This window comes from Candoia aspera, chromosome 7 (genome assembly GCF_035149785.1).
Source record: "Candoia aspera isolate rCanAsp1 chromosome 7, rCanAsp1.hap2, whole genome shotgun sequence".
Lineage (NCBI taxonomy): Eukaryota > Metazoa > Chordata > Lepidosauria > Squamata > Boidae > Candoia > Candoia aspera.
In genome coordinates this window covers 81,699,702-81,726,668 of record NC_086159.1, presented here as the reverse complement: position 1 = coordinate 81,726,668, position 26,967 = coordinate 81,699,702, and the positions used below count along the sequence as shown (strand labels likewise).

At 44.6% G+C, this 26,967-nt stretch overlaps 1 long non-coding RNA gene across 1 annotated transcript; it reads right to left on the bottom strand.

Moving 5' to 3' along the window:
• Positions 1 to 1,126: 1,126 nt before the first annotated feature.
• On the bottom strand, positions 1,127 to 24,019 carry LOC134501411 (uncharacterized). The gene is made up of 4 exons (XR_010068353.1): positions 23,930 to 24,019; positions 23,422 to 23,491; positions 4,171 to 4,226; positions 1,127 to 1,564 (listed from the first exon to the last, which is right to left on the bottom strand). It is a non-coding gene; the product is annotated as an uncharacterized LOC134501411 (long non-coding RNA).
• Between the last annotated feature and the right edge of the window lie 2,948 nt (positions 24,020 to 26,967).

Below are 26,967 nucleotides of genomic sequence, written 5' to 3'. Positions count from 1 at the left end.
TTGTAATCTAGACATAGGTCTATAATTTTATATTCTGTATTTTATATCTTGTATTTTATCTCCTGTGTTTTTATTCTATTGAATTACAATGTGAATGTGCCATATGATAAATAAAATATTAGCACTAAGCAAAAGTCATCTTTCAAACCAACTTGTGAGATGTCCATAAAGACTTTTTTGTATTGAATCAGAACAACCAACAAGCAGTCAATACACAATGAATGTCGTGGTGCCAAATGGAAGCTGCAGCTTTCTCTTCCATATTATTCTGTGATTAGTGCTGGGAAGTGTCTGACCACAAAAACACCATGGGCATTGTGACGCCACACACAAATGTAATCTGCACCATTTCCACATGACATCATGACATGCATGATGTCACTTAGTTCCAGCAGACGTCCCTATGGTGCATGTTATGATTTCCTTTTTTCCCAGTCTCTTCCCTCAACAAGCTCCATTTTAAAAATTACTTCCTTAGACTCTCTGGGGGTGTCCATGGGGTGTGCTCAATAATGCAAAAATGGTGCTCATAACGGTGTAATGTGCATAAAAAACAAAAAAGCTTTGATGGTGGCATCATGGCCACCATCTTGGCATTTTTGACCACTCCCTGCAGACACTGCTGGACTCTCAAACAGCTGTTCTCAGAGCCAAAAAGTAGTTGGTTCTAGGCAGACCCAAGGAGGTGAGGGATTTATGCAACCTTCACCCCATCTGGTTACTCTTGGGCCCTGAGATAATGCCTTGCCCCAAAGGATGCAGTTTTGTATTTTGTATTTTGCACGACAGCATTTGAGGCACGCAAGTTGCTTCATCTGTGCCTTGATGCACATGGTGATGCAGTACCCCCTGTAGGGATACCCCTGGGGGCCTTGGCATGATTTTAGCTTCAGACTGTGTTTGAGCCTGCTCAGTACAATGGTGTCGGCAACTGGCACCACAGGCTTGAATGGAGCAGAAAACTCTTTAATTACTTTACCAACCCCAGTCACAAGTTTCGGGCATTTGTTTCCAACTGCTGCTCAGAACTTCATTTCTCAGCAAGGTCGAATAAAGCACATTAATTGCTTTCAGCAAAATTTGACAGAAATATATCTGAAAAACTGTTTCAGGATTTTGTGTAATTTTATTTTCATTCAGTGCATTTCTTGTCCTTGGCTTTTACGACTGGTCTTGGGTCATTAATAATTATAGAAGTATCCATGTGAACAGTTCAGGGCCTTTTAATTTGATTTTGTCAGATCAGTCTGAAATTTCACATAAGTAGATCAAGAAACCCAATTTACAATGACTGAAATCAAAGATGTCATTTTAGGAAACAAAACGATCAGGAGACTCATAACAGTAGGCCTTTCTTCATCATCGCTAAAGAGACTGCTGGAATTCGGGATCATTGGTAGGTTATAGGGTAACCACGGTCATACATGAATGAGGAACGAGTGGAAATTTTAAGCCGGCCAAAAAGAAGCTAAGAAAATGTTGAAAGGCATGAGCTGCAACAGCAAGATTTCCTCTGGAGCAGGAGGTGAGACGTTCCAACCAGATGGATGAAATCAGCAAGGAACTACGTGAGAAAAGAGACAGATGCTAACAAGGCAGGTTTCTCACCACAGGGGACAGGGGTCCTCCCCACCAAAATCCTTCTGGAGTGTAACAAGACTGGCACCTTCCCAGACATGGCGGTGTTAAAGAGACAACCAAGGGGATGAAACATCTGAACTAATCAACCCAAGGGAGAGTCGCACACAGTAGGAAATCCCAACTCCTCCTCCTCCTGCCCCTAAAACATTAGGGACAGGTGTTGGGGGACTACATCAATAGTGCATTGAAGGTCACACATTGTTGTATGGTCCTTGGGGCTTCTGTCCTCTTTGTAGCTACTGTCCCAAACCAGCAAGTCAAAAGATTGAAATACCAACATGTACAAGAAAAGGTACAGCATTTATAAAAATAATAAAGGCGGGATAAAAATTAAATAAACAAACAAGCAAGCAAACAAACAAATGAACAGGGGCAGGGGTGTCCGCAGGGCACGGTCAAAAAGTCAAGATGGAGCCCAGATGGTAGGAGTGAAGCTCCAGCTGTTTGTCCCTGCTTAGCCCCTTTTTAAGACCAACCAAGGTTGTCCAGATGTCCCCCCCCCAGTTAATTATTCCCTTTTAGCTACTCACACACAGGCCTCTGAAGAAGGTCAATGCAGTAGCCAAGAATCTAGCCACACCTTCTGTAAGGCCCGTAATCCTGATCTGAAATCCAACAAGTTAACACTGTCCGTCTAGTTACCGCTTGCCTACACCTACAATTACAAGGCTGCATTAACAGCAGCGCCATGTCCTTTATGGCTGAAGTCTCTCAAAAACACAGGTGAATGGATGAAGGTTTCCCTGCTCAGATACCTTCCAGAGAGGGAGCAGAAATGCATTTCCAGGCTGAGCCAATAGTCACTGTAGTAGAATTATTACAAGATCCAAAAGCTTCCATGTTTCCCCTGTTTTGGGGGCATCGAACTGGCACGCACTGACAGCGTGACAGGTGCACCTCTTTAAATGTACGCGCATTAAGCAGAAAGGCACTTCCTTCCAGAGGCGAATGAATTAAGGTGCGGCTTGGATGGAACCACGCACTTTCTTTACATCCAGTTAGTCCAATCACATATGCATTTCAGGCTTTATGTTCCACAGAGTACTTAATGTTCCAGCAGTTATATCCTTCCCTCCGAACAAAATAGGATTTTCAGTCATTTCCTGTGTACTGGAACCGAGCCTAGATTGAAGCGATAGGCTTTGCAACAGGGAATTGGCTGAAATGGTCCTGCTCGTTTTCCATCTGTATTGCTGGGCAGCGAATTCTCAGCCGTACAAAGGAGAACGAGCTTTCAGCACACGGTCCCAAACCTGAGCAGTACTACTTAAGCGATATCGTTTGTTGCAGAGTTTCGAACGGCACAGGAACGCATCACAGGTATGCGCATTATATATTCCCATGGCGTTAATCTCAATTAAACTCATTCTGGGATGTCCGTTTCAGTAAAGCAACTGAACACCCTGCTTTGTTTTACACGGATACGATGCAACTGAACTCAGGTAAATACTGGGATGTATATCAAATTACCCAATTCTTTTTTTTTCCTTTTTGAACTCTGAAAAACCTGCGCTCCCCTATTTGTAAGTTCAAGCTCAAACCAGCAAGATGTATCAAGAAATACGTTTACTACTTCATGATATTTACTAAGAGGTAGCATCTCTTCGTTTATTTTCTAATCTGGAGGTAAGGTCGGTAGAGTTCTTCTTTAAAGCAGAACTTTCTTGCGTGGCCTATTTGTATAGACCATCTCCAATTTCATACTCACAGTGATACTCACTTTAATAAAAAAGGAAATCAGTAATAAAATCAAGAAATAAAGGAAATCAAATCAAATCTATCTGTCAGTTCCAGCCAGTGACCTCCTGGCCTTGAGTTTCGACTCTTAACAATTCTGGGTAAAGCTAGATTATTGTGCTAAAAGTTCAGTCGCTAATGAATCTAAACTATGCATTTCAACATTGTGAAGTTTATAATACAAGAAGCAGGCAGTAACTACAGGCACATTAGAAGCCACACTGACATCTGGGGAATGACGACATTATTGCGCAAATTACACATATAATGTCACTTGTGCAATGATGTCATGACATCACTTGTCTCTCTCCCTCCCACACTGACACTGTTGGCAGTATCAACCAACAGTCCAAATTTGATGCAAATTAAAACTGGCATGTATAATAGCTTTGCACTAGCTTTGTAGACAGGGACAACACACCTTTGATTTTATTTTTGATAGCTGGGACTGTTTTTAAAAATCCTGGACAGATCCAAGGCTTGTATTTCTCAGTTAGTTTGTTTTTTAAAGCATGGATAAATATACAGCTGATAAAACCAGGAAAATCCCTTTTAATGCGTATGACGTGAGCAAAGGTCAATGCACAAACCGGAAATTAGTTCTGAAATCTGAGTTTGCCATCAATAGAAATGTTGTTTTAGGCTCTGAAGATTAAAACATTTGAAAATGTTGGTTCCTTAAAGGGATTTCAAACTGCCAAGTTTTTAAAGTCATATTAACTCCCTCCCTTCATTCAAACTGCTGTGTATGTCTCCAACTGGGTGGAGGACTAAGGAGATGGGTTAACTTACCAACCAAAATGGAGAGTTAAGTCTTTTTTCATTCCTTCAGAATCCAAAGGGTTTGCCTGCATGTAGAAGAAAATCAGAAGTAATTTATACCTCTTTTTTCTTTCTTTTCTTTTTGCTCCTTCCTTCCTTCCTTCCTTCCTTCCTTCCTTCCTTCCTTCCTTCCTTCCTTCCTTCCTTCCTTCCTTCCTTCCTTCCTCCCTCTTAAATATTAGTTCTTGTTAGTTTTTATCCTTCTTGTTTAAAAATTTAAACAAGTTATTATGTAAAAAAAGAATTCATGAAATTTAAAAAAAAAGGAGGCAGAAGAAACGAAAGTCTGCTCGGAAGCCATGTGACTAGGAAGAATTTTGAGAAGCTTTATCTCCAGATGCAGCTAGGTACAAATTCTAAGAAGCCATCAGGGAAAACATACCTGTTGGAAAGTCTAGCTGAATATATCCCTCCTAGGCCCAGTGTTGACCTGGGAGATGAAGGCAAATTATGGGCGTGTGAACCACATACACAGGGTGGAATATAAAACAGTGTTCTCATATTGCATTTTCCTGAGGCTCATGCCATCTCACCTTGAACCAGTTTTCTTAAATATACAGTAACTGTACCTATATAACTGTTCTCTGCAGCTTGCCTTTCATAAAAAATGTTCATGGAGGAGCATCATATAAAATAAGTCATAAGCCTCTAAAATAATATCGCTGTAGTAAATAAAATCAATAGCAAAGGTGTGGGAAAAATAACACCCATACTTCTTATGGCAACGATCCAGGAGGACAGATAGATGTTAGCCAGGCTCGGGGGGGGGGGGGGGGGGACAGGTTAAAAGCCCAGGGAACATCTTCCCAATATTAAGGGCATAAAGAGGTTATCTGAGCAGTGGTTCTTCTTCAAATAAGATCTTGGGATGTTGTGTATGAGCTTGCAGAAATCTAGGCAGCTGCTTTGTTTCAAGAAGAGTCTTGGTATGCTCAGCTGAACGTGGCCTACAGGATCAAATCTCTCTGGAGTTCTTAAAGTTTGAGCCTGGGGTCTTTCAATTGCAACACCCCCCTCCCCACTTTTGAGCAATGGCTTTAAGATGGTCCCCAAGGCACTCTCCTGCTTTTAGCTACAGCAAAACAGCATTTTTAAAGGTTCAGATCAGTGTTTTTCAACCTTGGCAATTTTAAGCTGTGTGGACGTCAACTCCCTTGCTGGCGGGGGAATTCTGGGAGTTGACGTCCACACAGCTTAAAGTTGCCAAGGTTGAGAAACACTGGTTTAGATGCTTAGACAAATCACCAGTTCTTAAACATGGCAGATTTCTGCCTTTGTTCCTACATTAGCTTTCCGAATATCCACACGACTACCTTATCAGAGCTACATCAAAAGTCTGGATTTCTGAATGGTATTTCATGAGGAACAAATCACTGCCTGTCAAGAGAACTAATTTAAAAATTAACCAGGATCTTTCTTCTCTAGACAAAGTATATATCTGTAAATGCTAGGACTGTTTATTCTCTGTTCAAAAATCCTAAAAAGCAGACTTTTCTTACCAAACTGAACAAAGACATTTTCACTTTTAAAATGGCTAAAGACAAAACAAAACTGTTGGTTTTGGTTGATGAATCCCTGTTTGTGGAGATCCATTGTGCCCATAAAGAGAACCCATTAGGGATTCCTTCAGTACCATCAGCAAAACCACGTGTTTTTTGTTCATGCACAGTAATGCAAAGTGATTTCTGAAATGCTCTGCTGTCTAGGAGAACATCTTAGGGCCGATAAAGAAATAGAAGGCCGTAATTTCAGCAGTAATAAGTAGAAAAATGCTGCCCTTGACTACTAGATATCTGTTAACAATCTGTTATTATGACATGTCATGTCGCAAGCCGGAAAAAAATTCTTGAAATGCGCTTGGTTGCACAGTTCAGTTCCAATTTTGACAGTATCTATGACAGCCACATAATTCTGTTTGACACCCATGCCACAAGCTGATGATCCTTGTCCTTAGGTATTTAGATTTTTGTCAACATTTTAAAAGTCTGGGGGGGAAATTCTTGGAAAGTGAATATCCTGCTTTTTAAATTTTGGCTTCTAACAACATGTTAGTATACAAATATCCTATTTTAATAAACATTATGTATTGCACAAGGTTGACCAAAGGAACGAGAGTTCAAAACACACCCATCCACATAAAGCAAGGTTTATAGACTTCTACCCTGTCTATAATCAAATACTGCAAAGCAGAAAATCTGAATTTTGTATCTGTAATTAAGTCCATAAACTACGTGATTAACATCTTTCAAAGTGGATAAACTCTCTGATGTCAGGATTGCTCCCTGGGTCATACGTTTAGCCTTAATCCCAGGATTTAAGGAAACCCAGCAATATTTCTCAACCATTTCCAAGTCTGGTTTCCAATGCACTGATTGCAGAAACCCATTAAAAGATGACGCGAACAAGAGATCCAATATCGTACAGGGGTTGGAGTGTTGGACAAGGCCAAGGAAGAAGTTCAGATCCCCACTTAGATATTGTCCTAACTGCCAGGAAACACGCTGAGACAAGGAACTGGTCTCTAATGTTTTATTGCTTGTACATAACAGGAATCCTAACAAACTGAAGAAGCGTGGGAAAAACCCAGACATATAAACCCCAAAGGTTAAGGCGGTCCCGATCTGTGTCTCTTTGAATGGCTACCTAATTCCTCAGTGCTACGCATGCGCTTGACAGTCTGGATGGGAGCCCCCTGCTCGCCATCCTTGCTCATGACAGATATGGAATTCAGATAATGAGCTCAAGCTCTCAGCCTAATCTACCTCCACTTGTTGTGAAAATAGAAAAAACGAAGTTTCCATCAGCACAATCCCGTGAAGTTCCTGTGGGGAAAAAAATTATTTTTCAGCTCAAGGGGATCTAGTTCCAGGTCAGCCCAGGACTAATTTTTTACTTAGGTCTGCCCTAACATGCCTTTGGTTTTCAAAGGAAAACATCAAGAGTTTACACGTGGGGAAGGAAACAATCAAATCTAACTGGAGTGGAAGTGTTGATGGAGGGAGGTACGTGCTCCCACATGAAGTAACGAAAGTATCTGTTGGCAAGGAAGGGCTAATCCACTGAATGCATCAGAAAGAAACCCTTTGCTTCGTTGCTATAGGGACACTTTCAAGGGGTGCCTTGGCTCCTTCAGGACTCTACCTTGCCAGGCATCAACCCTCTTCTTCCAACATCCTTGTTTCGCACTTATCCGAGGATCATGGAAGACTGAAAGATCAATAAGGTCTAAGGAACAAAGACAGGATTTAAACCGGGGTATTTGATACTGTCGGACCCTGATTTAATGGGTCATTCTGGGTGGAGGGGTGTCTGATAAAGCCAAATGTCATTACATCCAAAAGCATGTCCTTTGTGCAATTATGCAAATGATGGAAATTGATGCAAATGGTGTAAATGTGAATTTGTCCTGACTGCCTGGATACAAAGGGTTTGTAGGATGGGGTGCAGATGGACAGCCAAAGTCCATAAAAAAAGAGGATTCTCAGAGAACAAGAGAAGACCTCTCTCAGCCTCATATAAAGAACGCTTCCAAACCCACCCAGACCAACCAACAAATTAATTCTTTTTCCTGAGAACTCATTTTCTATACTCAACATCCAGACTGGAAGACGCTGGGGTGACATTTCCAACCAAGTGGGCAAATCAACTCCTCTCTGCCATACTCTCAAATGAATGATTACTTTTATTAACACCGGATGAGGATCTTTCGGTAAAAGTGTGAAATAAATAAAGGGCATCGGTTGCATGTTTTAAAAAACCGTAGATTTATGCAAGTTTCAACTTCTACGTAGTATGATGTCATTCTGCCAGTTAGTTACTGTAATTATCTTGCTTAACGTGGAATTCTAATATCTCAGGGCAGGATTAAATATACAGTTCTTCTATTTTGCTCAGGCTGTGCTTCTAGATCAATTACCGGCAGGCCATTATAATATCATATTCTCTGTGGGCATATTCATATATAATGCAACTTGAGTTTTCAGTAACCCTTAAGATGGGCTGATGTGAGACTATCCCTCATTTAACTTGTGTTTTTTAATTAGATAATCACCAGAGAATGGTTATCCCACAAATCATTTTAAAATCTGGGATGGTTTTCAAAGCTGCTTGTTCACGGTGCAACAATGAGTCAGTAAGTGCTCGCAAGCGCCATCCATGTGTCAAACAGGCCTCAAAGGATCACGCTGGTCTTTATGTTCACTCTTAGCAAATCCTACCACTCAGCCAACCAGGCGCAGCTCATAAGCCATGCTGGTTCTCCAAGGAGGTGTAAATCTGTTTTTGCAGCCTGTCTCGGAGAAGACCATTGAGCCTGGCTGATTACCCTGTGGAAGGATCTGTATTCCTCAACTAATGGATCTTTAAAAATGTGGCCTCCTTTGGTCAAATTCAACTCTTGGTGACTTCATCAACACATCCATATTTTTTTCTTGGCCACAAGTACAGAAGGATTTGCCACTGTGTTCTTCCAGAATGTTTTTGAACTTCCCAACTTCAACCCTGGAATTCCCGAATTGTTTCCCACCCAAAGCCCACTCAGCTCTAATCCTGTTGAACTTCCTTGAGATCCACAAAGGTCAGGTAACTGCTGCCACCTAGCTGGACAATGGCACTTACAACAAGGTTTTAATATGAATAAGAAAGCAACTTCAGTTATTTTTTTAAAGATGGGCCCAAAGTTATCCAGTTTTTGTAAGAAAATTGATGTATGCTTCAAACTAGTAAAATGTTTACATAACTGAATTCAGTGAATGTTATGTAAAGGTAGTTTGGGGATATAATACATAAAAAACAAGTTCCTGTACAGATAGTTGTGTACAGTAATTCCCAGTTATCATTAGATTTTTTAAAGATTACTGCCTGAGTAATTATAACCAACCCAGTTATTTCAGGCTGTAGTTGTTATATTTTCTTTCTTTCTTTCTATCTATCTCACCTTAATAATTAAGGCAACATACATGATAAATTGTTTTAAAAAATGGTTATATACTGCCAGCCAGCCACATTTTTAGTCCAGCACTGCATTTTTTTAAAAAAATTAAAATGTAAAAATGTAAAAATTTGCATTTTTAAAAAATGCAGTGCTATTCCCCTCTCCCCTTTGTGGAAGATATAGTAAAACGAGATTCTGCCTGTATCTTCTGCCTGTCACAACCATGTTTGTATTAAGTATGTCTGTAGTTACATGTCACTTGCCCTTAACCAACCTGCCAGATATTTTACAACTCCCACCTCCTTTTAGGAATCCCAAGCAACAGGGGGGGCATCTCTTATTTATTTATTTTCTCTCCTGCCTTTATTATTTTTATAAATTACTCAAGGTGGCGAACATACCTAATACTCCTTCCTCCTCCTCTTTTCCCCACAACAACAACCCTGTGAGGTGGGTTGGGCTGAAAGAGAGGGACTGGCCCACGTTCACCCAGCCGGCTTTCATGCCCAAGGCGGGACTAGAACTCTCCTACCACCCCTGATTGGCTCTTGCGCTGAGAGGGAGGGACTGGCCCAGGGTCACCCAGCCGGCTATCGTGCCTAAGGCGGGACTAGAATTCTCATACCACGCCTGATTGGCTCTTGGGCTGAGAGGGAGGGACTGGCCCAGGGTCACCCAGCCGGCTTTCGTGCCTAAGGCGGGACTGGAACTCACCGTCTCCTGGTTTCTAGCCCGTCACCTTAACCACTAGGCCAAACTGGCTCCACCCATCATGGATGCAAAAAGGGGGTGGGGCTTTGACTGCAGCTGCCATCTTGATTTTTTTGACCCTCCTCCCCTGGAATCCCCTTGCCAGGAAGGAAGAATAATGCATTTTGTTGTGTCCACAATGTGACCACCATACAGTGTCCTGCACTTTGCTTAGTAGCACTCACGTAGGAAGGGCAGAGTTGCAACATACCAGACCATGTCTGGTACGGACTTCTTCCACTGGTGCTCCTTTAATTCCAGTGCACCTGCAGCAAACACATCTGAAGGCCTCATCAATCTGTTACCCTTTCCATGGCGTTGTGCCACAGCAGGCAGATAAATGCAAAGAACTATTCTGGCAAAAATAATAAATTTCAATCTGAAGAATAAATCCTCCAGTGCGAACCGCCTGAGACACTCTCATTGTTTGCAGCTTGCTCATGCTGCTCCTTTGAGGGAGAGCTGTCATTTTGCCAAGGCCCCTTTCATGCCAAAGTGCTGCGTGTTTTTCCATTTATATTTCTAACACTCCTTTCCCACCTTGCGAGTAATGAAGAATAATGGATCTTATCGGAAGTCTCTCTATTTTCTCTCTCAAGCCCTCCCAGAACTGTGGCACATTTTTTTCTCTTTCCCCTGTAAGAGAACAAGTCATTTATCTCAGGCTTCCATTCTGTTGACGCATAGGAGATACAGGAACATCCCTTCACACATTCAGATGCCGTGCATGGGAAAGCTACCCAACTGGGGTTGAGTTGAACCCCAAATTCAATGCAATGGCCACAAACTGGGTGAATCTGAAGAGGCATTTAATACCCAGAGTCACGTAATGACGATGAGCATTCATCAAGTTGGTCCCTTCTTTCATGCAGCCTTCCTTCCCAAACCCTCCTTTTTCTCTGCCAGTTTCTGGCACCATCTCAAGCTTTCCATCAGCCAGGCTGAAGGTCCAACTTGGAATAGGCCAAGGTGCCACATCTTATGAACACTCCTGGCCAACAACTTGGCCCCATTCTCATCAGGGTGTCCAGGACTCCCTTCATAAACCTCTAGGCTTTCTCAAATAATCCTATATTCCAGCACAGCCTCAAAGATCAGTTGGGAATATATGACCAAGCACAGCATCTATGGATCAAAACAGCTCTCAAACAAATTGCCTCTCTGATTACTTTGGCATTCCTTTCTCTGAGATGTCAATCTTCAGGAAAGAGCACATTTATATGGCTGAATTTTAGTAGTGAAGGGTAAAGAAGGACAAGGTGGAACAATCTGTGTATTTACATTTCTCCTGAGTCATTGGGAAAGGATATGCTATCACTCCAATTATTTAAAAATAAATGAAAAAGCAGCTGAAATAGATATTTATATCAAAGCAGTCTATGAAATATCAGGAGGAGTCTGGTAACTCCTTCTGATTTTTGGCTTCCATAGACGAACACTGCTCTCCTTCAACATCTTTCAAATTTCAGATTTACTGAGTTTCTTTTAACCTGACCTCATGCTTTCTTTAAAAAAAAAAAAAGTTTAAGGCTTCAGTCCTAAGGAATGAATCCCATTCAGTGAAGCTCACTTCCAAGTTAACTGCATTGTTACTAACATACTAGCCCTTCTATTATTTTTCAATTTCAGGCTTACAGCTTATCATATATTACAAAAAGAGAGGGAGATAAATCTGACTTATTACTAAGCTAATTTTTCATTTTCTAAAAAAAATCCTATTAAATACCTTTAAGATCTAAAATTAAGTCTGACAGCATTCCAGAAAGGACCATTTAATATTAAAGATTCATCAGATTAGGACATACGTATAACTGGATACGTAACTTAAGGAAGACTTTCTCAACTGGGAGCACGTGGTGAGGAGAAGTTGAAATCTTTCTTCCAAGATCTGGTATCAATTATAAGAGATTTAGGCTCTTATGTAAAACAGGGCCTATTTGTTTTGAATTAGTGTTGTGATTAAGCTGTCAGAATGGAGCATAAATGCAGAGGCAAACTGATTTTCAGAATGGCACTTTTATGAATTATGCAAGGAATGCGAGGGGGCAGCCTGTCTGGGTTTTTAAAAAATCTAATTGTACACAAAAATGGAGTTAACAGGAGTCTCTGTGGGAGAAGGGGTCAAAAAAGTCAAGATGGTGGATGCCATCATATGATTGAAATCCCATCTCTTTTTTATGTGCCTCACATGTGCAACATATGCATAAAAGGAGCAAAGCTTCCATTGTGGACTTTTTAAATTCCTCTTCCCACCGTGGACTACCCTGGAAGCTGAAGTCAATTTTTGTTGTTATGCTGAGCAGAACCAGTCACTTGGATATTTCAGAGGAAGCCAGAAGCATTCTTTAAAAATAAATGCTGGACTTCTCTAAGCCCGCCATGTTGTCTATTCAGCCCAAAAGATAACACTCACAGACAGCATTTTTCACTGCAGTTATGGGCATAGCAAAATCTAAAACAATAATAATTGGGCTAAAACTCCAAGCTTTTATTCCCGCTATATTTTTTCTACCCAGGGCTGTGATTCTAACTGCAGTCTCCTTTCCATAAAAATACCAGTGAATAAGACGTAAAACCACCACCACCACCAAACTTTGGAAGTATGATGACAAGCAAGGATTTTTGAAATGCTGAAAGAGAAATACGTGACGCCCCTGCCTCTGGGCCAGCTACCTCCGGACTTTTCAGCAGGAACAGCTCCGATCCCGTAACACTTCCCAGACATACAAGTACCAGCATCACTGCGCAAGGCCTGACCAGTGAGCACAGAAATCCGAAGTCCCATCAAACAGAGTATGTCTGTCAAATCAATAACTCATTTAATCCGCAGAGAGATCGCACTGATGGCATTAAAAAGAAAGGCTTGTCTGTGGACATTGCAAGCCAACTTACAGTGCCAGTCATTGATAGCAGCTAACAAACATCAGATTAACTCCCCAGTCTTAACCACATGCCAAGAGGTGGTCCACTTTTGTGGTCCACTTTATTACTGAGTACATCTTGGTAGTCAAGAGACCTTCTCTTGACACCAAGGAAAGTGAATTACTTGCTTTGGGTAGTAAATTTCAGAGGAAATACCATTTTCCTCACACATAAAGTGACTTTTGGTCTAACTCTGGGAGAGGAGGTGAGTGATACTAAATCTTTCAAAATACCCAAGGCATGCCTTGAAGCTTTCTTTGAGGCTGTCACTGTAGTGATGCCATCTTTGAAACAGGTGCAGAGCCCCTTCCATGTTGATCTGTGCTGCTTTTGCATGAAGACTTAAAGCTTCCAGATCCCATGAGTTGGTGTTTCCCATAGTCGGTTCTGACATTTCAAGGTTTAGTATCCTTTTTGTAGGAAGCCATAAAAATCTGAGAGTGATGCGGTGGAACCAACAGGTTAGAACACTTCTGTATTTGTTGCGCTGCCCAATTTCCTAAATCTATCACACCTCCAAACCACTGTGTTCTGACCCTCGCTGGGCCTTTGAAGATTTCTATCCAAGGATTTCTCTGCCATGGAGTATCTTCCCAGGTTCTCCCTGGCATCTCAGAACCTAAACATTAAGAATTCTGGCAACTACATTCTACTCTCATGTACATAATCGTTGCTTCTAAAAAAGGAAGTTCTTGGGTTCCACACATGGTGTGCAGCTCACTTACAGATTAAGACCACACAGAGGGCATAACCATCTACAGATGCATTTTTAAATGCGTATTATAAATATCTTAGCGGTAAACCTGCTGAGTGACATCCATGACTGTCAAAGTTGGAAGAGAAGAAAACTTTTTGCTCATCGAAATGAGTTAATTCTCATAAACCGAGTCATTCCACTGAGAACGGATCTATTCCAGGAACGGAGCTCCAACACTAGACACTATTGATGATATCCAGGAGAACCATTAAGATACATCTGTTATATTTTCTAACTGAATTTGTCGAACAATAAACAAACAATGCTTGGGTAAATACCGTCCCTGAGCCAAACAAAACAAAAAGCTACATAGATGTCTTGCTTGGAACTTTAGGTTCAAAGGTTTCCTAGCATTTTGACAAATGCTAGGGATATATAACAGGCCATCGATAAGCACAAAGAATATAATATTAATAATAAACCAAATGCAGCCTAAGCAGTTAAACTTGCATTGAGGTAACCTGATTGATTTTATTGCACAAATAACGCTCCATCTTGGCAAAGTCTTCAAAAGACGTTGGGAATAACGGTGGTTTCTGTCAAAGGTCACTGAAATCAAGGTTCCTAGGTTGATAAATGGACAGGTAATGGAGACCCACTGGTTTGGGGCCTGTTTCTGTTTCCCGAGCCAGTCCAAAGTGCTGGTGTTTTCATTTAAAGCAAGCTGAGATCTGGACAGATAGAGGAAAATCTCCATCCTTGAATACTTCTGAGTAGTCCTTTCTGACTACGGGACCCTCTTCTGAACTCTACCGCCGGAAAGGCTCCCCCAGGGTCTTCAAGTCCATTTCATTCAACCTTTAGCCTTCAGTTAAGTTTTCATGACTTGACTCCTGTACTGTTTTATAGCTCTTTTGCTTTGCTGCATATAAAGGGTCTAAAATGTTTGAAAATAAATGTTTGAAAAACATTTATAAATAGATATTCTGTTTATAAATAGATATTGTTTCTTTAAATACTGTTGTTAGCCACCCAGAGTCACTAGTCTGAGATGGGTGGCAATATAAATTGAATAGATAGATAGACAGACAGACAGACAGACATTCTGTAGAGACAGAATAGAGATAGAATAGATAGATATTCAGCTATTCATAAATAGATATTCTGTTTCTTTAAGCATGATTTTTAAGTTGGAGTTTGAGGGCACATTTTATATTTGACCTATGTTTAGTTTTTTTTTCACCCAAAATTCCTGAGTGAAAAGTGTGTGTGTGTACACACATGCATACATACAGAACCCTGTTTAAACAACCAACAATTTGATATGTGAAATGGGTCTTCAGGGACTACACAACGCTGTAGATTTAATAATGAAAATACTTTCCCCTTAGACTCCCGTTTCTCTTTGAATGTACTTCTGTCCTCTTTCTAGGTATCGCATAACCGACGAAGATAATGCTAAAAATGTGAAGAATACAGAGGAAGCATTCCTTAAAAACCACCATCGTGATCAGGCAAGCATTGGTGGAAAAATTGCAGTTATATGTACATTCAGGTCCCGTGCTTTGGTTATTGGTTTATAATAGTTAATAGGTCAATGAAAGACCAGGAGGACCACCCTGTCTGGGTTAGGGTTTGAGACCAGAATGTGCTTTGGCCTGCCAAAAGACCATCAATGATTGCTGCCTCTAAAACCACCTCTGAAGAGCAGAAAAATATGACCTTTGTGACATAACTGAATAATTGTAGGACGATTCCAGATGTTCTTGGAATATAATGCTGATTCCAAAATACAACAACAACAACAACAACAATAATAGCAATGAGAACAACAACAGCAACAACTAACATAACTCTTTGAGTGAGATGGGCAGTGATGAACTTTGAAATATAAATAAAATCAAGAAATCAAGAAACAACTAACATAGTGTTCAGTTTGGACTATGGAGAAAGGGGAGAAAAAAAGTTGATATATTTGCGATAATAATAGCTTAATCAAATGCAAGAATATAAAGGGTTATATTTGCTGCTTTACATTTGTTTGTAACTTGAGGTGTAACAGAAGACTTGCCTAAACAAAACACTGAATTGTGCATTTATGGGTTTACAGTATTTGCCATATTATCTACCAACAATGCTGTGAAGAAGAGATGGTAATGCAGCAGCCTAGCCTACAATTAATACATTTACATATATTATGCCTTTTGGAATATTATATAATTTTGGAATGTTATGTTATATATTCCTTTTTTATTAAATTAAGCACGGAATTATATAAAAAAAAAGAATTATGGGAATCTAGGGGGATACAACAAAAGGCAATTGCCAGATTTGTTTACCCATTTCTGGGGGTGTCTACAGGGCAGAGATGTGTCAAACAAAGTCAAGACAGCAACAAGTCAAGATGAACCACTATGTTTTTAAATTTTAATATGGTTTTTCTCCTTCTCTTTAATTCATTGAAAAGCCTAAAAGCAAAAAGTGGTGACCTACAATTATGCACGAAACTTAAAGGAACAACAAGCTTTGGAAAGGTAACAAAAGTCGAACACGATCATCTCATATGCCCTGCGCAAACCAGGATGAAGTCATCCCCTTAACGTCATTAAATCTGACTTAAATAAATCTACTTTGGACTAGGATCCTAGGCCACGTATCCTTCATAAGAAATTACCAGCATTGCAAAACCCTCATGTCAAAATCAGGTTTCAGATGTGCCTTTTCACCAGCACACACCTGAACAACACTACTGCAAACACACTTACACACTGAACGCCCCTCTTGTCTGAAAGAGGGTCCCCCTCCTTTAGAAAGAAGGCCTTGGGGCAGTAGAAAGGAAAGGAAGGCTTCGACTAATTTTGCCAGAAAGCTGACAAGAAAATTGCACACAGCAAAGTCAAATGAGAATAAACGGAGCTCAGAAAGTAAAGCTAAGCATTCCCAAACGCCACAGGGAAAAAAGGGTGAAACTCCCTTTGAGCTGGACAGAGAGGAAAGAAGACAGGTCAGGAAAAAGAAAAAGCCAGTAAGAAAAAGCCAGTAAGATGTTAGCTCAGCATTTCTCAACCTCGGCCACTTGAAGATGGGTGGGCCTCAACTCCCAGAATTCCCCAACCAGCACTGAAGTTGAAGTCCACCCATCTTCAAGTGGCCGAGGTTGAGAACCACGGGGTTAGATCTTTGTGATATCCAAATAACTCGTAGCTATTTCTGAACTGAGTAAGAAATCACTCTCTGCATCTTTAGGAACTGGGCCACTTCTTCAGCAGTTACCTATTTTTGGTCTTGGGGGGAGAAAGTCTGTAGCCTCTTGGTCCGAAAGGCAACCAAGTTTTTGGGCGATCAGACTCAGAAGTGGCAGTGATGCAGCTGGTGAACTGCCAACGCAAACTCTGGGTCTGGCTATGCACCCAAAGGTGGTGATCATCTGGGGGACCAGTGCCGTTATCACGGGCAACCCGCCAAGGGGGTCCAAGGCCAAGTGCCTCCTGCGAGGACCCCCCGAGATGTCACTGAAATGTCTATGATCAACCAGCAATTGCACCATCCTGGAAGTTCTCAGGAAGAGCTACAGATCCACTGGGGCCCCCTTTTTATTACTAATTGGTGCAGGCTTGGCTTACCACAGGGGCATCCGTACTATGGTCAAAAAAGTCAAGATGGTGCCCATGATGGTGCCATCTAAGTTCTGCCCGTTTTTTTACGTGCACCCTGAAGTTTGATTCTTTTTGCCATACCCTAAGGACACCCGGGGCTTAGTGTGTAGCTTTAAATTTTGTCTGGGTTTTTTTGGACTGGGACCATGAATCCACCCACCCACCCACCCACTCACCCACTCATCCATCCATCGCTGCCTCTTTCTGGGCTGCTAATTTCAACACTGCAGTACTTATCAAAGCATTTCAGCCACCCTTTCTTGGAGCTGTGTCCATCCCAGCCTTAGGATGATAAGCCAGGTGATGCTTCAGATTCCATCCCCCAACCTTTCTGTAGGAGAACAGAAGAAAAAACCACTGCCTTAGCCACATTTTGAACTCCCCCCCGGGGGGGCCACCTCTCCTTGTTTGGATGCCTGACTGCAACTGGCCTTTGATCCTGGCTGGCTTGTTAAGGCTTCCCTCCTAATCCCTGGATGATCCTAGCCAGTCAGGGAACACCTTGGGAAGGGGTGACGTCACCCCACCAGCCAGTGGATCCAGTTTCCCGGGGCTGATGCTTCCGGGCTCCCTGGTTGTCTTAGTGCACCGCAGTGCGGCTGGTCTGCCCCATGCAGTGAGCGGCATCATACCCCAGGGTTGTCGAGATGCCCCGTTTGGCGGTTCTAAAGGCAGGCAACGGAACAGCTGCAGCGTGCCAGGACAAGAAGCATCAGCCGAGTTGCCTTGGCAATGCCCCAGACGCCGCATTTGCAGACTCTTTCAAGCCCATTGGAGAAGGCGGGGGGAGGGGGGGGACAAAACACGGCTGTCCTTTTGGCCTGGAAACATTTGCAAAAAAATGTCCCTGGGTTTTGCCTCATCCCTTCTCATGCAACATCAGTAATGCAACATAGGCAGATGCATTCATCCAAGATTGATTTTCTTTAATCATTGTTAATTATATATATCAGAATAGCTAATCAGGGTGTGTAAAAGAGAACACGCAGGCATGGTTTGCAGTAACTACGGCTAAGTGTTACACCTCAGGAAATTAACTACAGTTATTCTATTTCTATATCTAGACTGTTTTAGCTTCTTTCGCCACCTGGATTCTTTATTTTTACCTTTATTTATATTATTTATTATTGTATTTTTATACTGTGTATTTTATGGTTGTTGTTTTTAATCGACTGTTGTAAACCGCCCAGAGTCCCCCGACGGGAGGAGACAAATTAGATAAATAAATAAATAAAAAATAAAAATAAGTATTTCCCTTCTCTGATCTGTCTATTGTTTAGTATAAGAAGCGGGTTTTACAGCTGCCATGCTACAGACCTGAGCTAAACAAGGTTTTTGCTTTATGCATGGGGTTTTAACAAAAATTAAGCAAGAACTACCTGCCTAAAATCACTTGGATTGGGGGCTATATAAATGCGGTAATAAAATAAACAAGGACATAAATACATCAGTAAGGAAGCATCATATCTGCAACAGGCCCCTTTTTGTGCTTCTCAGAGAAATCAAATCCGCGAAAATTTCCCAAATAAAATTGCCATGATTTTTGGCAGCCTAGCTCGCTACATGTCGCTATTTAAACAATTAAACCACCAAAACTACCCACTGTACCTCTACCTCTTGTGCGGATGTTCCCTAAGGCTTCCTAAGGCAAGACTGCATGATCTGCCTCAAATCCCAATCGCATGAATAAGAACCAAACACGACGATGATTTATACAAAACCAAAACGGTTTGTAAGTGGATGTAAAACCACTTGGGCCCTTTCTTCGTGAAGAGATGCAGAGGTAATTTTTGAAATAATGAGACTGTATTTCCTACCCTTCTTTTAGATGTCCACGGAACAGTCTGGAGTCTTTATTACTGTCTTTTGGGAAATTATCGAGGATCGGACAAAGCAATGTCCGATCCTTGATATGTCCTTTGGAAGAATATCCCAGAGATGCGAAAGGGATGCTGACTCTTCAAAGCAGCATTTCTCAACCTTGGCAGCTTGAAGACATGTGGACTTCAACTTCAACATGCTGGCTGGGGAATTCTGGGAGTTGGTCCACACACCTCCAAGCTGCCAAGGTTGAGAAACACTGCTTTAAAGTAACGTCTCTGAGTTGAATTTGATTCCTGCTGACCACCACCTAGTTTCCCTGAAATGATTTGCCAGGGTCTTCCAGGGTGGTAATTCAACTCCACAGTCCTGGGATTTCTTTGTGGTCTCCCATCCAAGTTCTAATCAGGTCCAACTTGCTTAGCGTTATTTAAAAATCAGCCAAGGTGGCTAGATGCTCTCCCTTATGGTGGCCAGCTATTTTATAAAAGCCACTGACAGACAGAGAGCTGGATTTCCCTGTGATATGCTCGCAATACCAGCAGGCGCTCTGGTAACTAAACTGAATCTTAATAATCTCCAGCTCAAGCCTAAACGGAGTAAGATTAATGTAATTTATTCCTAAATCAACATGTAACAACCAACCATTAATATCTTGTTCTTTGTTATTGCATTTTCCAGCTTACTTTCAGAAGCTGATTCATTAAGCTAAGATTTGCTTGCAGTATCACAAACTGACATGAATTTGTGCTCAAGATGCTGCAAATCTGTGCAAGCCCTGGAGCACGCTCAGCCAGCAATCCAGCTATCCAACCTTCCCTGTTACACTATTTGTTGACCAGCTATTGCTTTATTAATACTCATGAAGGGTATTAACAACAGCAAACCCTCTTTCTAATTGGACAAGGCTCTCTTATTCTTCTCATCTGTCTGCCAAAAACGTACCATACGGTTGCCGTGCACAAAACGAAAGCCGGCTGCTCAACTAAGAAGTGTGAGTAAGCTGTCTGGAGTCACCTGAGCGAGTTGGGCGGCCATATAAATTTCTTAAATAAATAAATAAATCCCATTTTCTCTTCAGATTTACACTGGATGTGCTTGGGATAATGGTGCCAATCCATTCTGTCAAGCAACGAATACAACCTAACCAGATTTGGCCTGATGGTGGTTAATTCCCCTTTCACACCAATCATGTAAGACTGGGAGAGGAGATCCTACTAAATTTTTTTTCTGACATCAAGAAAACGTTCAGATCGACTTTTTCAATGCAGGAGCACATGTTCCATTTCGCGTTCCTTAAACACATAACAACATCTGACCCATCAATTCATACGCATCCGTTGCAAGCTACGATGACATTACGCATGCTATGATGTCATTGCAGAAGACATGTAGTTCTCATGATGTGATGTCATTCCACCCCCACCCCTGGACACCTATGGACCCATGACAACGCATGGTGATCCAATGGTACAGACAAAGTTCAAAACCCATTTTGGAATGGAATGGAATGGAATGGAATGGAATGGAATGGAATGGAATGGAATAGAATAGAATAGAATAGAATAGAATAGAATAGAATAGAATAGAATAGAATAGAATAGAATAGAATAGAATAGAATAGCTTTATTGGCCAAGTATGATTAGACATACAAGGAATTTGACTTCGGTGCAAGAGCTCTCAATATATTTTCATAACATCAAAAATAAACAATAATGAAGTAATAATGTTATTTACTAAAACTATACAATCAAGAAAGAAAAAAATGGAAGGAAATAATACTACGGCTATGAACTAACACTCATATTTAAAGGGAGAATTAAGGGACAATATACTGCATCTGTTGTCCAACATACGTTCACATCTAACAGAGCATTACCGGTCACCTCTTAGCAGTCATGTCTTACCATAATTTTCAAAATTATTCTACCTTATTGCAGTTTAGTAGGGGACTAAAAACCCAGATTTCAAAGCTTAATATTGCTGGGAATATAAATGCATGTATAGGTGGTTATAATTATTTTTTGTGGCATATACCTATGCAAATAATTAAAAAATGCCAAGTTGCTTCAAGAGAAAAATATGGATAACAAAGAGCATTGTTTTAAGAACTTCCCTTGCTTTCAACCTTACAGATTATGTGGAGTAACTCACTTATTTTAACCTAATTGTGAAGACTGCCCTGGGTTTCCCACTTCTGCAGAACGTTTTGGTTGCTTACGTTGCTGCATTTTCTGTGCCTGTGTGTCCGTGTGTGTGTTGCAAAAAAAAAAAAAAGAGGAATGGGCTGATGATTTAGAGGAACCTTAAAAAAAAACCTCCATCTCTTAATTTGGGGAGGGAGGGAGGGAGGGAGCGAGGGAGTCCCGTCAAAGCCATCTTGTACTTCATTTAATGAAAGTACTATTTTCCTAATAATTGCAGAAAGAGACTTACATCGGTCATCACTGAGACATACCGTTTGTGTGACGTGGTCAGTCTAGGCCTTGTTTTCTTATACTGTTTGATGCTGTCGGGGGCAGGGGGGGCGTCAACGTATAATGCCTTGTCCTTTGCTAGGAGGAACCAAATTGCATGTGCCAAACAACAATTCCATGCAGACACAGACCAGAGAGACATTCAACCATGTACAACTGGGGAACAGGACACGCAATTCCCCATAATGGTTCTAGGAGTTATTAAAAAAAGGGGAAGCCTTTTTCAAACCCAAAATCCCTCTGATCAGCTGATGAAGAAGAGAAATGAGTAATTAAATCCACTCATTAAAGGTAAATGGATAAAGAAGAGTGGAGCTTGAAAAAAGGCTGAATCGCATACTGTATGTGTTGTAATATAAGGGGCATTTGGCTACAGTGTGACAGACAAGTAGGAGCATCGATTTATTTCAGCTGGCAAGTAATACAGGGGAATCTTTCTCTTCGTAGGCCCCGTGCGCGTGGGGCCTTTTCACACAGAATTCTTTCCCCTCCATGGCCTGAAAGAACAACATCTGCAATACTGGCAGGTTTTCATCAAGGAAACAGGTTTTGCATTCAGTCTATTTCCTTGCCAAGCCATTGTAAAGGACAAAGCCATTCGCAAAGGAGTGCAGAGCCCCTGAAAGAGTTGCACCCCCAGCTCTAAAGCCCACATCTTGCAAAATTATACAAAGAAAAAATTTATACACATGCACACGTGCACACACACACACACAAACGTAATACCCTAATTCCTGATAATAATTTCTTAGGATTCAGTTCCAAAAAAATTATGCAGGCTTAATTTCTATACATTTCAACAGTTTTGTATGAAGCGAGACTGTACACTCCACCACTGCTGTAGAATGGTATAAAGCTTCGAATTTTATATAAATAATCATAGTTTTCTTTTTGCTCATCTTTTAGAAATGCATGGTGTACGCGGCATTTTATTTCTTGCCGAATCTAGTCTTACCAAAAATTAAAGATTAAAGTTCTGATATAATTATCCTTTAAAATGCTTCCACACACACCCTCAACAAAACATTTACTACAACCATCAGCAAGGACCATCCTGCCCCAAATACTGAACGAACAGCAATATGTTTTTAGATATTCAGGTATGGGCAATGCATCACGTCGTATAATTTGATGACCATATGCTGCTATTATAAGTGCTAAAAAAGTCATCGAGATTAAAGAATACCTAAACTTTTATTAGTAGCTATACGGAGATGCCATGAGCTGTGTCAGAAATCTCTGTTACCTTTTATCCCAAGAGGGTATGTTATCTTGATGCCCAGATAATCATAGTATGATCAGCGATAAATAGCCTTCCTACATCAGCTGTGATTTCAATTTTAGATACCACTGAAAGAATACAGAGTTACTACGAACTGTCATCCCTACCATATCCAGGGTTTAGAGCAATCTGTGCCTAAAGTGGACTTCACTAGTTATATTCCACTCATTTATAGTTTAATATTTTTGCCTTTCTAAAATTAAATTTAGTAAAATGCAAAAACAGATGCACCAACAATAAAAAAAACTGTCCTTCTTTCACCAGACCCAAATGTTCCATGTGCCAACCTAAAAAAATCCGGTGTGCAGCAATTAAGTGCTGATTTTTTTCCTTTCCGTCTATATATTTATATATTAGTTACGCTTTGTTTTGCACATGCTGCATCCACTTACACTTAAAAAAAAGAAATGCTTAAATGCTTTCAGTAATTGCCGCATCCATCCCCTCTTCCCTCCACTAACAAGGTGCCACACAGATGTACCGTTGCTGTCCTTCCCAAGGAAAGGCGATTGCCATGAAATTATATTCCCGAAGAACAGGACTGGAAGAAATTATCCTTTCTGTTGCAAAGTCTGTATTCGCGTTTCATCGCAGTAATAGCGGAGGGGAAGCGCCAAAAGTTCTCTACCGCAGCCGCAACAGGGTCAGAGCAAAAGTCGTGCAATTCAAAGCAGTTTCCTACCTGGGCAAGAGATCCATTTGCTAAAAGCCATTTCTTCCACCGCATTTACCCAAGAGAATCAGAGGACAGGCTGGTGGCAAAAACAAAAAACCAAAATAAAAGGGGTGGGGGGGTGGAGGAAAGGGTCCGCGGTAATTTCAGGTGCAGCGAAATCCGCAACGGCGCCCGCGCTCCCTCGCGAGAGCGAAGGCGGGGGTCGACCGTCGCGGCGCTCTCGCACGGGGCAGCCGGCTGGCTGCTTGGCAGGGAGGTTGGCGCAGGGATGGAGCCGGCGCCGGGAGGAAAGCGCCGGCTCCGTCGCCTCTGCGCGGGGCGGGCGGGCGCGCGCGGGAGACGAGACTTTCCCGGCCGCGAGGTCCCACGGAGAGCGGCCGCCCCCTCCTCCGATCTGCCGAAACTTCCCTCTCGGACTGCGGCGGGCGCCCCCGCTCTCCCGCGGGCATCGCCCTCCAGGAGGAACGCCGCCCGGCTCAGCCGCGGGCGCTTAAAGGAAGAAGCCGAGCCTTACCCAGGAGGAAGAAGGGAGGGCGGCCGCGCAGGGCGGCCCGCACGCCCGCCCGCCCGCCTCGCCGCTCTGCGGTTCCCTCCGGCGAGAGGCGCCGCGGCCGCGCGGCCGTTCCGCGAGCGTACGCAGGCCTGGAGCGCGAGGGGAGGCAGTGCTGACCCAGCAGGGCGGTGCAGCCTCTTCGGCCCCGCCACCCCGCGCCCCCCGCCCGCCCGCCCGCCCGCCCGGCTGCCAGCTCCCGGCAGCGATAGGCGAGGCCGAGCGGGCTGGCAGGCGAGAGGGAGCGCCGGCGGAGCAGGGGCAGGCGAGGCAGGCGCGCTAAGCCTGCCTGGCGGTTAACAAGTCTTGAATGAAGAATGTTAGCAAACAGACAAACGGCGTGCCTGGCGCATGCTAATGTCCTCCGAGCCACCAGTGACAGTTTGAATAATGCAAGAGGCGGGGGGAGGGAGGGGGGAGAGGCAAGAGGAAGGCGAGAGAGAGAGAGAGAGAGAGAAATAGAGAGAGGGGAGGGAGGGAGGGAAGGGGAAAGGGGGGGAGAGAGAGAGAGGGGGGAAAGAGACAGACAGAACCCCCCCCTTTGCGATGCCCGCAGAAACTTTTCCCTTCGCCCATTTTGCTGGACAAAATGGAACCGCGGCCCCAGACCCACTCCGGGGGGGCTCCTCTCTGCCCGCGTCTTCCACCCCCCCGCCCCCGCCTAGCAGCTGGCACCTGCCCGCCCCCCCCGGCGGCAGCGCCCCCAGAGGACGGGCTGCGGAGGGGGCGGAGGGCAGCGCCGCGCGCTCGCCCGGCTCCGTGTGGTGCTTGTGGGGACGCTTCGCCGCGTGGCCCGCGCGTGAACCTCGCCCCGGGCCGGCCGGCGGCGCCCCGTCGCAGCGGACGGAGCGGGGACGGGGAGCGCCGGCCAAAGCGGGGGTCTTGTCCGGAAGGCAGCCCGGACGTCAGGCCGACCGGGGGGCAGCGCGGCGCCGCTGCTGCCCGGGGCCGTCCGCGAGCCGGCCGCCCCCCCGACGCACGCACGCTCGCTCGCCCCGCCCTCCCCGCGCGGCCCCGGCAGCCGTGCCGGCGGCGCCCTGCCCCGCGCCCTCCGCTCGGCCGCCGCGCTCCCGGCCTCCGTCGCCGCGCTTCACTGTGCGGGCTCGTGCGGCCGGCGCGGGGTCGAAGCAGGCGCTTTCACACGTGCGCGCTCCCGCGCGCGGGAACCAGCGGGGGAGCCGAGCGCGGCCGGGAGAGTCGGGCGCCGCTTTCGACGCGGCCTCCCCTCTCCGCTCGTGCCGCCGGGGGAGGGGGCGCCCGGCCCGGCCCGCGCCCAAAGGCCCGCGCCGGGCACCCGGCGGGCAGGCGAGGGGCGTCCCCGGCGGGGACTCGGCCCGCGGGGGGCGCTGTTGCGGCTCCCCGCCCGCCGGCGCCGGCTGCGAAGGCGCGCGGGGCTGCCCGCCCGAGCCCGCCGCGGGGAGAGGCCGCCGGCCCGGCCGCCCCGCCCGAGCGAGGACTCCCGCCCGCTCCTCCAGGGCGGACGGGCAGGCGCGCTCCCGGCCACGCGCGCGCCCTCTCGCTCGTCCCCCCGCGACTCGCCTAACTTCGGCTCTTCCCGCGCCGCGAGCGACTTCCCGCCCGCCGCGGCTGCGGAGGCGCTTCCTTCCGCGCCCCGCGCCCGGCCCTCGCCCCGCGCCCGCACGCCGGCCGGGGAGCGGGAGCGCGCGCCGGAGACCCGCCGCGGCCTCTCGAGGTGGGGCGCGCTCGGCCTCGCGGCGGTTCCAGCGCGGGCTTCCCGGGCGGGGCTCGCGGGGAGCTGGCGCTGGCGCTGGCGGCCGGGCGGGCGCGGGTCGCCCTCGGAGAACGCGGGGGAAGCGGGCGCGGGGCTGGCCGGGCGGGGGCCCGAGGGGGCGGCGGCGAGCCTGAGCTCGCTGGAGGGAGAAGCGCGGGGAAGGCCTGGCAACTTCCTTCCTTCCTTCCTTCCTTCGCCCCTTGCACTGTTGCACACCCGCGCACGCCCCGCTGCTCGGTGCGCCTATTTTGGCAGACCTCCGCGCTTCTACCCATCGAACTGTCCTCGTGCGTCACATCTCGCCATTTCAATCAACCAATTGAAATCCCACTTTCTCCTTATAAATAGATAGCCAATTTTTCTCGATTAGTGGATTTGGAAGCGAGGGGCTCTCACGCACTTGCATGCCCAGGCACCTTGCCCGCGCGCACATAACGCGCGCGCGCACCCTCGAGGCTTCGCCCGCTCGGAGCCTGATTAACCCGCCGGCGCTTTTGAAACATAATTGCAGCGTTCGGTCCTGGGAACGCATTTTGGGCAGACTCTTCGCCGGGGGGTGTGCAAAGAAAGGTATGCCCAGTGCAATTCTACCCGCGTTTACAGGGATCGCAGGTGTGAGTGTGGGCTTGCAACCCAAGGCATCGGCGCGGGCCACGCACGGTGCTTGCACGCGGATGCCGTTCCCCGCGGGGGTTGCTGGCTTGGCTTGATAATACGACAAATCTTTCCCTCCGTTTCTCTGTGCCACTTCTCCTTAAAATGCGCCTTCGTAAGGAGTGGGAGACTACGGCCTGGGCCAGTCTTAATTCAAGGCGCATTTTGACGGCCTCTTTGACAACTCACAGGAGCCCAAAGCCTACCAATTCTGTTTTTTCCCAGTAGAACTACTACTTCTTCACCTTTTCCATTTCGGTAAATTTGCAGCTGAAATTACCTGGCCCCAACGTCCACCTGCACAACTTTCCAACCAGGAAAACTCGAGTTGTCACTCCTGGTCGAAGCACAAAAGGTACACGTCTAACAACTGGCACAGAGAAGGAAATTTAAAGCTACAAGCCTGACGGTGCATGAGGACAATGTCTTCTGTTTTAAAAAAGGCACTTTGCCAGCTATATACAAAAAAGTCTATCTTCGCCATTTGCTTTCCCACGAAGCTTCCTTTGTCTAGTTTTTATTTCTGCTTTTTTCTTTCTTTTTAATTCCTTCTTTTAACATGGAGACCCCTCCACCGTCCACAAGTATTTTCAGTATTTTTCTTTAGGTGATGCAT